Source organism: Pleurodeles waltl, chromosome 4_1 (assembly GCF_031143425.1).
Source record: "Pleurodeles waltl isolate 20211129_DDA chromosome 4_1, aPleWal1.hap1.20221129, whole genome shotgun sequence".
NCBI lineage: Eukaryota > Metazoa > Chordata > Amphibia > Caudata > Salamandridae > Pleurodeles > Pleurodeles waltl.
In genome coordinates, this window is record NC_090442.1 from 701,113,785 (window position 1) to 701,126,381 (window position 12,597).

The 12,597-nt window shown below is 44.0% G+C and overlaps 1 long non-coding RNA gene across 3 annotated transcripts in view; it reads left to right on the plus strand.

The window, feature by feature from the left end:
- LOC138288063 (uncharacterized) overlaps nucleotides 1-12,597 on the plus strand; it is a 184,893-nt gene that overhangs the window by 105,103 nt on the left and 67,193 nt on the right. The window contains exon 2 of one of the 3 annotated variants that reach the window (XR_011202322.1): nucleotides 1,842-2,024. The exons of 1 other annotated variant lie outside the window; for it this stretch is intronic. This is a non-coding gene — a long non-coding RNA (uncharacterized lncRNA). The remainder of the gene's footprint in view (nucleotides 1-1,841; nucleotides 2,025-12,597) is intronic. One more of the 3 variants, XR_011202320.1, reaches the window with a different exon arrangement.

Sequence of the window (12,597 nt, forward strand, 5' to 3'; positions counted from 1 at the left end):
CTATTTTTCTAAACCTGTGTTCTGTCATTTTGTAGTGTTTTCATTAAGTTACTGTGTGTGTTGGTACAAATTCTTTACACCTAGCACTCTGACGTTAAGCCTACTGCTCGTGCCAAGCTGCCAAGGGGGTAAGCAGGGGGGTCCTTGCTTGGACAGGGGGTAACCTGACTGCCAACCAAAGACCCCATTTCTAACACTACTTCTGGAACAGCAGAGTGTACTGACTGTAAGAACTAAGGTGCGCTGGCAGATGACGTGTGTGGGATTCTGGCATGGGCACGACTGAGGTGCTTGGAGTGTGTGAACTGATGTATATTGATGGAGCTGCGCCCGAGGTCCCAGTCCTGGAGCAGCAGTGTGTACTGACTATGAAAACTGAGGGGCTCTGGCAGACAGTGTGTGTGGGGTTCCTGGCACTGGCACGGCTGAGGTCTTGGAGTGTGTGAATTGTGGTGCACTGATGGAGCAGTGCCCGACGTCCCAGTACTGGAGCAGCAGAGTGTACTGACTGTGAGAACTGAGGTGCTCTGGCTGACAGCATGTGTGGTGTTCCTGACACTGGCACGGATGAGGGCTTGGAATGTGTGAACCTCAGTGCACTGATGGAGCTGCGCCCGTGGTCCCAGTACTGGAGCAGCACAGTGTACTGTCTGCAAGAACTGAGGTACTCGGCAGGCAGTGTTTGGGGGATGTTTCTGGCACTTGCACGGCTGAGGGATTGGAGTGTGTGAACTGTGGTGCACTGATGGAGCTGCGAGTGGGATCCCAGTATGGAGCAGAAGTGGACACTGTTTCTATGGATTGTGGAGCCCTGGTAGAGCTGGGTGCCTAGGATATAACCAATTACAAGCGATCCTCCGCCCTTGCTCTCAGCACACAGGCAGGCACACTTGGTAAAGAAAATCCAAGCCAAAGAAGGGCGGGAGCCAGGCAGCTGAGAGAGGGTGCAGAGAGCCCACAAAGACCAAATGTGACCAAGATAAAAGCCTGATTTATAGCATTGTTTACATCTGAGCTCAGAGGAAGGATGCTCTGCAAATGAAAAGGGAAGCTTCCCTGGAGAGGAGCAAGAAAGAAAGTTTAAAAAAAAGTCTCCTACAGACCAGATAAACAGGACAAAGTGTAATTATACAACAGTTGGTCCCTGCTCCCACTCAGAAGACGGAGGGCCAAAAAGGCATGACTGGCCACTAGCAAGCAAGGATTTTTAAATCACACTGAAACTAACAAATGAAATAGCTGGAAGCCTACAGAAGAAGTATAATTAAAAGTATACAAGAGGTCATAAGCTTCCGCTCAACCTAAAAAAGACACCAACAGTCTTTCTACTGTACCCATGCCACACAACGCTCAAAAATCTCCCGTTCTTGAGTGTTGCATGGTATGTGTATAGTATAAAGATTGTTGAGTGTCTTTCTTCTTTTTATGAAAGTTAAGAGAAAGAGTCTGCCTGGGAGAGTGGCACCTCTAGTGTCCAGTACTAGGACAGGGAGCACTAGGACTCAGAGTAATGGTTTGAGGTTCTTGTTTGTGCAGGACCGTGGTATCTTCCCTCACTGGCAGCTAAAGTTTGACTAGCCAAAAGGCATCGCCAGTCCTTTATACTTCAGTAATTTTTAGTAGTCAGAAGTCCTTAAAGTTCAATAAGGTGCTTGGGGAACATGATTGCATATTCAATCATTTGCGTATATTCTGAACATTTCGACTATATAGTGGTCTGCTTCTGTCTTCGACTCATATGATACAAACAGCACGGAATACTGCTTACAACCGCTGTTACTCTGGACTGCAACTGTGTTTTGCAAACTGTAAAGTACGTTTCCACTCACCTCATTTTTCAGAGCCTTGCTGCAGACGGTGAAAAATCTCCCTGGCGTGACATCTCTTCTGCCCAGTGCACTTCCCCCATATAAAATGTAATCGTGATCCACACTGCAATAGTTTTTGTGACTGGTGGATTATTCTCGGGCGCTGGAGCATTTGGTTGGAACAGAAGACCCTCTAAAACGTATGTTTTCCTCAAGGTTGGTCTTTCTGCAATAAGGTTAAGAGTTGAGGAGTGTTCCCACGTTTTCCCGGGATGGAGTGTTATATTGTTACACATGCTTATTTTCTTTATTTTGAATAATATTTAGTAGGTTATACAAACTTAGAATTTACAAGGCAATAGTTACTTTGGCTACACCAGTCATCAAAAAGTATCAGCATGACAAAAAACGATAAAACTGTGTTAAAATGCCGGGCTGGTTCATGCTCAGCTCCTTTGAGATTATTTATCTTGAAGTTCTGCTTGTGAACAATATTCCTGTGGTTAAATGATGGTGCTTTTTTATCAAACTAGTACATGGTATCAAGTATGTATTTAAATTAAAGTCTAGCATTAAAGAAATGGCCATGTTTGATCAGCTGTATACTTGTAAGGAAAAGCTGCCTAACTCAGTGGTAACTAAAGATTACTCACCCTGCCACAGCGCACCACTTTAGGGGGAAGGTTCATTTGTATGTGAACTGGTTGGCGCCTGGATGAGAGGCCACGGTATTAGATGTAATACGGTAAAAACTTAATGTGATTCACAAATGCCCACGTGGCCTGGGAGGTCTCCATCACCTGGGCCTGTCTACTTTTTATGTGTTGAGAGATCGCCTAATTGTACTTGCACGAGGCCTTGAGAGTTACCTACATCATCTTCAGACATTCTTCAACATATTTCATCCTTTTCTGACTAGCAAGGGGTATCCAAATTTATTCCGATTTATTTTTCCCTCATTTCTCCTCCTGGTGGAAGTTTACTTTTTACCCCTATTTTCTCTTTGAAATTAACCTTCCCTTTCACCAACTCACAGACTACAAACACAGGAAAATGTCAAACATGCGTCTCAGGAAGTTCCTGCACAGGGATGCAGTTTCTATTTTCACCCACTCCATCGATATACTGTGCATGCCTGTAACTGTGATTTGAACAGTAGGTCTAACTTATCGTGCACTAAAGAGTTTACTCCCTAGAGCCTATTATTTTGTAATCCAAAATGTTCTTTTTAGGTAAAGTAGCCTTGGTTGTCATTAGCAATAGTATAGAAACAATAAATAATAAAAAACAGTTTGAGGACAAATTCGGATGACTGAAGCTTAATGTTGAAATAATACACAATAGTTTCATGCACTAATTTGCAAAAAGCATTTCTAAAATATCAAGATGTGTAGTTCCTGACTATGCATGGCCATAATTAATGATTATTTGGTTAATTTACAGACATTTCAAATATGCACATGGGTAATTAACACATAATTTAAGTGCATTAGATTCACATAAATGCTGTCTTTTTCATGTCATCCCAATTCTAGCCTTACAAATAGTTTGCATTTGAAGAGATTGTGATTTTTTTTTCCATTAGCTTTTTTCTAATGCACGGAAAGTCTATTTTTCTTTAACTTCTCCCCTTCCTACCTCCACCCTGACATGTTGCACTTTCTATGTTTACTCCAGCCATTACACTAGAACAGTCCAAGTGTGCATTAAATGTGCAAATAAATGTTGGGAAATCTTTTTCCTCTGCTTATTTGAGGGGGTGCCTGGTAGGCATTGGTCGCCCTTATTTTTAAGGCTGCACGAGGCTTGACTCGCCTTGAGCAGCCACACGCAGGTCTCCCACTATGACCAGTAGTGGGCTTAAGGGCACCGTGCACACAGTTGCTGTATTTTCCTTTGTCGATCTTTCATGCTTCTCTCCACTGATCATGTGGAAAACCACCTCCGCTTCTGCGTTACCCGAGGGCCTGTTTCTGGGTCATAAATAGAAGAACACGTTGCCAAAACAGGTATGTGGCTTGGTGAGTGACAAGTTTATGTTGATACACGCAATCTCCTCAGAGGTCTGCGTGTCAGCCACTAGCACCGTGGTGGGCCTCGGAGCCGTCTATATCTCCAATTTGGTGGCACAGTTTAGGTCCTTAATATGAGCTCTGCAATGATGACATGGCTACTCAGGGCCATATTTATACTTTTTGACATAAAACTGCGCCGACGCAGTTTTGCGTTAAAAACTTTACCGCCGGCTAATGCCATTTCTTTGCACCGCTCGGGTGTCAAATTTATACTTTGACGCACGGCGGCGCAAACCACTGGTGAGAGTCATTTTTTTAAACTCAAACCAATGCATCACGTTGTAAAGAAAAACGACGTTAACGCAGCGAAAAAGACTGTGAGCCGGTTTACGACATCGCAAACTGGATACGCGCAGTTTTTTGACGCAATAGTTTCAAAAAGCGGCGCAAACACAGAAAAATGTGCTAAGGAGAGCCAAAATGGATCCCAGATGCTTGCAAAGACCCTAGGAAGATGACAACAGACCAGGAACCAGCCAGGAGGACCCACAGAAGACCCAGGACAGGGAGGAGAAGAAAATAAAGTGTTGCTTCAGTGCAGAGGAGTAGGAAATTCTGGTGAAGGAGGTGACGAACACCAGCACCAACTGTTTGTCACCTCAAAGTTGCCAATCAGTAGGAGAGAGGCAATATGGCAACAAATTGTTGACAAGATAAACAGTGTGGCAGAAGTACGGAGAACAGTCATCGAGTGCAAGAAACGCTGGCGCAAGTGTAAGATGTCCAGGAACAGGAAGGCAGCACTGCAGACTGGAGGTGGGAGTCCAGCCCGTAGGAGGCCCTGGACCACATGGAGGAGAGTGTGGCAACTGTCATCCCTGAGGCGATCGTCACAGGGATTCAAGGGCAGGACAGCGCAGACTACTAGGAGACAACACAGATGCAGGGTAAGTCGCATGGGGGAATTAAAATGCATAAATGTTAGCTGTAAGCAGGGGGGGACATACCTACTACACAATGCATATAAGTCATGATATTCAGGGACTGGCATGTGTAAAGGGGCACGGCACGGGGGCATGGCCCGTTCAGAGGAAACCTGGGGCACAGTACTACACTACACCAACAACCTTTGCATGGGGGGTATGCTGCCATGCCAAGGATGTTGGAAAGGTAAAGCCACGTCAGGAGAGTAGGGTACAACGTTAAACTGGCCTGCTGTCACAAGTCAGCTGGTATTATCCCTACATGAACTAGGGCTCAATTAACAGTCTCAGGCCATATCTGCAAGTGGAATTTAACATTGACAACAGTTGTGACTACCACCTCTGCTGTGTGTGTAGGTCAAGTAGCTAATGGCAGTAATGTCCCCATGGATCAAACACACCCAAATTAGAGGGTTCAGCATGACAATGTTATCAATCCCCTGAAATCAATACAAATGTTCCAATCCTGTCGAATGTGATTGTCCATAGTTGCTACAAACATCAGCCATTGTCATAAACATTATGAGGTACACAGCACTAATGTCATACCCATGCTGCATATGTCAGGGTCCACCTTGTGCCTGGGTCACAATAGCTCCAATGACACCATGCAACATCCCAAATGTCATACTGCTCAGACAACAGCATTGAGGGGGAGGACATATGTAACTGGCTCGTGAAATACACCCGCACAGTCAGAGGAGGAAGTGGAACGCTATTAGAACCATCACTGCAATCCAATGTAGCACACATTTCCCAACATGAGTGGGTATCCTAGTTTCGGACAAGTGACTTACAGATTTACATGTCTGTGCACTAAACTTGGATCATCAGTCCTAGGTACACAGTTCATAACCTTACGCCTGTGCCTGAGAGGGGGGATGGACAAGCAACAAATACTTTCAAACATCAAGGACACCCAGGAAGCTGTGGACAGCTGTACATGGGGTTGGGCAGTCCACCACAGGTAAGGAGGATGTCCAACTAGGATACACCCAAACCTTGGACAATCCCATCCACATTTATGTTTGTAAATGTAGACAATTGTCAACATCATTTAATACCACTAATACATGTCTTACAACAAGCAGATAGATGCAAGCACACATCTGGCCATGAGCTGCATGCACACCTCTGACATTGTACTCAAGTGCCACATACACGTAGCACAACATGTGGAGCTACATGCTGCTAGGAAGTCAAACATACAGTCGAGCATGTTCATTAGTGAACAGGGAGGCTCAAGTCTGTGGGTAAGACTTTGGCATCCCTATTCTGTGAGATTCAGGGTCTGACTTGCCGACTAAATCATGAATATGGGCCTCTGCAAATTTTTATTTATTAATCTTTCAAAAAAAAATGTCACCCTCTTCCCATGGCCATGCCTACAGGTCTGCACTACAATCCCAAAATATGACTATACGCTACTGATTGTCCAACTCAAAGATGGAAAAAAGTGAAACTCCACTCAAGTAACATATCTGATCATTGACCAGCGCATCATACCTTGCTATGTGTCCAACACAGGAGTCAATCACACAAAAGCAGCAAACACAACACAGAACAGAAATGTCAACACTTTTTGGAGATGTCTGGGCCCGCAAATCGAGCCACCTTTCCGATAGTGTAGGGGGCAGGTCCACCTGTAAAGCATTGAAGGGAGAAATGTGCTCAATGTCCAACACTTCCAAATACAATTACTGTGTGTAAGATTAAATCAGAAAGTCAAGCCTCTCAGGCATGATGATACTGCATCCGACATACCACTGCAAACATGTACAGACCCGGGCACTCCAGTGAGTGACACACACATATCTGCACACATGCAGTGGCCCTAACTATCATGTGGTGGCAAACATGCTCCATCATTTGTTTGCAGACTCATTTATGGGGTGTATTCCTCTCATCATGTGTATCCATGATAGACATGCAAAGCCACTTTCCTGGAGGACTGCAATACCAGTCACTCAGGTATTGTGGCTTGGGAATCAAAGGACAATCATTTACTGTGTTACGCACCTGTGGGTTGGATAAAGGGCATGATTTATCATGCTTTCTATGGTCCCTTACATGTAGGGCCTGTGTTGTGTGTAGGTTACATATGCTACATTAACAGTGTACCCTGAGCCACATATGCCCCCTATGACACCATAATGGCAGGGATCCTGTGCATTATTTGGTGACAGTTTGAGGCTAGCCATGGGTTGACCAGTTTTCATATTTGGATACAACAAGGAGATACAGGTTGACAGCGTAAATTGTGTTCATCCATGACAGACTGCATGGGCACAGGTATAGTCATTGCACCTGAAATGTGTCTCTCATTGCACTGTTTACCCAATATGGGTTTCGGAAATCACAGATGAGCCACATTCCTCATCTTACATTTGCCAATTTGGTTGATCAGCGGATCTATAGCAAACTGACACTGTGATATTATTAATACATGGTTTAGCAAATGTACCAGTGTGTCAATCATGATGATGTAGTTTTAAATTTGTAGGTACCTTCGGAATGAGAGCAGTCACAGGAATGCTGGTCTACTGATCTTAGCATACACCCATGTCAGTGATAGCCTCCATACTGGGAAGTTATTTCTTAAACATATGCTGCACTTGATCAGCATGGGTGTGCCAAACTTAACTAGCTATGTATTAGTCAACTTTATATGTATGATGGAATTGGTCAGTGGTCCCTTGCATGACATCATGCACTTAATCCATTGTGATCATTTATTCCCTAACGTCACGTATCCCATGATGATCCCATAACTTATGAGAAGTACATGGCAATAGACTAACACAGATGGCAAATGCATTAGCTCGGGCCAGCTATTGTGACTAAGACCAATATAAAACACACAGGTACGATGTACAGAGGGCCAGGGATAGTTGTTACCCCTCAATTAGTATAATTTGCTTCATTTTATGTGACACAGCTATGGTAAGTTGCACCAAACTTTTTTATATGAACCTGTTGTAGTGTAGCCATTTTTAATATAGCTTCATGCACGTTAGTTTAACATACTAGGCCGCTGTGCACTTTGCCCTAGATACATTTTATTCAGCCTCGCACTGTTATTTTACAATAACCAGTTTTACGGTCGTGTTTTAATTTCCTTCTATCACACTGTTTAGCTTAGTTCAGCACTGTGTTCTCAAATAATGCACTCTTGATCGCCCTGTGCTTCAGTCATGGCTACAGTCTGGTACATTGCCGGTAAACATGGTAGAAGTTTAGTCTCCAGCATTCGTAGAAAAAACACATCCTTACGTAGGGACATTTTCTTAGAACATCTGCGTGTTAGTTATAAAAACACTTCCTAGTTCTAGTACACGTCAGAGGGAGATTCAGGCCAGGAACCTACAACTAGATGCTGACTGCCCCGTTGCAGATGCTGATGCAGATTACAGGCCTTTGCTCAGGTATGAGGGTTGATGTCCTCCCAGGGGAACCTGAAGGGCAGGCTTAGAGCTTCACATGCTGTGCTCAGAATATAACTTAGAGAGAACATAATCTAGTGCCACTATGATAGCCTTATTCTTGTGCTTCACTCTCATCTCTACTATTTCAATTGTGTTGTGTACTTCTGGTTATTGCAGCTCACGCTTTGCTATCTAAAAATGCAGTTGTTTTATTAAACCAATCTTTAAAACTTAAACTGCCTTTGTCATTTCTATATGGGACCGTACTGTGTATGAGAGAACCGGTTGTGACCTGAGTGACCACGACTTCCCTGGGAAGTGCTAAGATGTCATGCGCTCAGCTGCCCAATTGTCTCTTCCCTTTGAGAGAGATGAGGCACTGCTAGTTAGCTGGAGCAAATCCCGGATTTAGAGTGACAAGGGTCCTTCACCGTGGGTCAGACTTAGTCCCCCACACTGCGAACAATCTTGGCGCTCAAAATCCAGTAGTCTCATTAGGATAATGAGAGCCTGCGCGACATGGCGCCGCCAACGTTTGGTCAGGCTCTAATTTTCGGCTCCACCGGTATATCTCGGTCTCATATAATATAATGACCACTCAGTTCCGTGTACGGAGATGTCCGTGGTACTGAGGATTTCCACCACCGCTGTAAAGGGTAACCCTATTTTACAGCGGGTGGTTGTTCAAGCTTGAACCTTAAAAGGAAAAAAGACCCTGTCTTGGTGTGCCTTCTCTGAACCTTTAGTGCTTTTATAATGGCAAATCCCCAGGCTGTACAAATAGCTCTCAATATGAGACAACCACTTACGACACATTCATTAGCACATGGACTACAGCACAGGGAGGTCCAGTCACATTTGTGGTGGACGCTCACGCAGCTTATAGAACAGAACTGTTCTATTCTTGGGTCACATTTCCAGCAGTTGATGGGAACACAAATGCATTCCATACATATACAGTTGTGAACGCGCCTGGGCAGTACAGGGCGTACGCATACTTAGAGATACCTCTATCTTATCATGAACATAATAATTGGCTTCATGGCGCCCTACCCCATACAATATTACCAGTAAGGTTAGGTCCACTAAGTAACGAAGGTCATACCTGGCCTTTTTTGGCCACATATACACCTCATCCTGCGGTTGCGAACATGGCGGTGGCTGAGGTTCGACGCTTATATACTGAATTAACAGCAATATATAGACAATTAGTTCAATTTGTGATGCAGACACTAAATACAAACCCAGCGCGTGCTGCTCCAGCTCAACCACATGCAGTGACACCAGGTATAAATCCGGCGACTGTACACTCTATTATGGGTAAAGTCCCAGCAAAACGAGAGGAGACTCAGTTTTGGCTGGCACAAAAAATTAATGCGCTGGAGGCGGTATATTTCCCCTTACAGGACTTCAGGATAAACATAGAATATTAACTATGTGCTTGCCCTTTGGGATGGTTCCCACAGTTGAACATTGTAATACATGGGGCACGGTATTTGCCGCGCTCTATACAACGGCACACGGTACACCGACACTAGCCTACTAACCTACTGGAAGAGCTTAAACAAATTCAAGGCACATACGGTGCTGCCTCGGCCTTAGATTTAGGAATGCAACTGATGGGCAACTTTGCCACGGTTTCTTCAATTATCCTAAGTAATCTTAAAGGGGAAGCAGTTGCACTTGCAGTGCGCATTCATCTTCATGACGTTCCGCAACAAGATCAGGAGCAGGAACTGCCTAAAATAATAGCGGAAACATATTCCAGTATCGGTCGAGATAGCCTTGGTGCTAGACCACAAAAACCTCAATTTCAGGGTAAAATTAATAAAGACAATACTAAACAACAACCTGAGGGTACTAAGAAGCGCTGGGAGAAAAAACAACAAACACCTAAAAAAGAAAGGGGAGAATCTCCACGCACGGAGACCCCACAGAATAGGTATGATCTCAGAAATAGAGAGAATATAGAAACACCTGATAGATATCAATATACTGATACACGCCAATCTCGTTCCTTTCAGGACTCATCCGAAAAGAGAAATGAGAGAGGTGGGCGATCAGAGCGGAGAACAGAGTACGTGAAACCGAGACAGGAATCATAACGCTCTTTGGAGTTTTCTGTTAAGAAGGAAGAGAAACCGGTACAACAAAAACAACAGTTTAAAAAGAAAAAAGTGGCAGCAGTCTCAGTTAGACATGCCACTCAGGAAAAGGGTTCTCTTTACTGGGCTCTAGCACTGCTAGACAGCTCGTCAGAGGTCACAATAGTTCGCCGGAATCTTCTAGAGCATCTGGAGGTGAAAGCAACTGATGACTTCATACAAGTAGGAACAGCAGATATGCGGGTCTACGAACCCGATAGGATGAATAGAGTAACTCTACAATTGGAAGGAGACATTGAACGCACAATACACGCAATCTTCTGGGATCGTGTAGTTAAAATATATGACATTTTGCTGGCCGAACAAGATTGGCCGCCTGAATTTGTCTGCACCTGCCCTGCTGGGGAGGAGGTTATTAAACCTTCCTTTTCGCCCCTTGTTCCAGAGGAACTCACTGAGTCCTATTCTATAGAATGGGCTCTTGCACAAGCACCTGCGTTATATAGAAATCACGTAGGGTGGGACAGGGATTCTCCATACCATGTCATTCCCATTAAAGTTGAACCGCAGCCACAACCGCAGTATCCCATAAAACATGAAGCAAGGGCACCGGTGAGAGAAATACTTACGCAATTAGAATACCAGGGAGTGATTGAACCCTGTGTCTCGCCGATGAATAATCCCTTATTCCCTGTAGCTAAACCGGACCATTCATATAGAATAGTCTTAGACTACAGACATTTAAACGGACATACACGTACATATGGCATACAAAATGTGCATAGCACTGCACTAATGAGCAACATTGTGCGGAAAAAATATAAAACAACTTTGGATATCTTGAATGGATTCTTCTGCCAGAAAATAGCACTTGAAAGCAGAGATTTAACAAGCTTTAGAGCACTAGGCTCCCAGAAAAAAATATGTCATTTGCCTCAAGGGTATAAAAACAGCCCAGGACTGTTTGCAGCTCGTGTGACTGCTATCTTACACGAGATAGACCCTGAAGCGTTGTCATATGTGGACGATATATATCTCATGGATGACGAGTTGCTACAACATTTAAGACGGGTAGTCCGCATTGTTGTAGGGTTTGCCGACCTCGGCTACAAATGTAACTTCAAAAAATCAAAAATTGCCTTCCTCAGCGTCCTGTTCCTGGGATATGAGCTGTCGAATGAAGGGAAGAGCCTAGCGCCACAATTTTTCGAAAAGTGTGCACAATTGCAACCAACAAATACGATTAAAAAACTACAATCATTGTTGGGCTTTCTACATTTTGGCAGAACACACATTCCTGATTATGCTACGCGCATAAAACCTTTATATGAATTAATACGTCTGGATTTTTCAAGCAAATTCTGGACAATTGAACATACACATACTCTTCGAGAGTTATAGGCATATATGTTAGCAGCAAAACATTTACACACACGGGACAATAAGACACATTTGGTCATCAGGGTGATAGCTGGCGCCATTGGGTTTACTTATGTCACATTTAATGAAGGTGAGACAGTCCTGATTGCATGCAAGTCACACTTGTATTCAGCTGCTGAACAACACTTTGCACCCACCGAGTAAATTCTCACTGCTGTAGAGATGGCTGTTATTAAAGAAAGACCTCTTGCCCAAGGAAAACGCATTATTTTAGTTTCTCCTTTCTGGCCCTTGAGGCTGTTACAAAAGCTAGCGTCCCGAACGCAAAAGCACTTCACCCACAATGGATACAATAGGCTACGCCTTGAACAGCCACTGATGTAGACTACATTTTTGACCCAAAGTTGCAAACTCAGGAATTTCTACAATATGAAGTTGAATTTCCAGTTCCCGCTGATACATTGCCTATTGATCAATATCAAGTAGTCATGTACACCGATGGCTCTGCGCAACCAGCGATTGGAACAAAACATCAATATTATGCTGCATGTGCGGTTGTGAGCGGCTATATGAAGGGGGACAAATTCTGTCCCCAACATACCTATACACAGACCTTAGGGGATTGTATAACACAATTGGCTGAGCTAAAAGCTCTACTAATGGCATTAGAACATACAGATCCGACACAGTTCACACTGATTGTTTGTGATTTTTATTATTGCGGCCAGTCTTTTAATGAATACCTTCATTACTGGCCCTTGAATGGGTTCAGAGATTCGAAAGGCAACACCATAAAACACAGACTACTGTGGGGGACGGTAGCAGACCTGAAAGAGACGCTACCCAAAGTCCATGTTGTGCATACACTTGGACACCAGCGT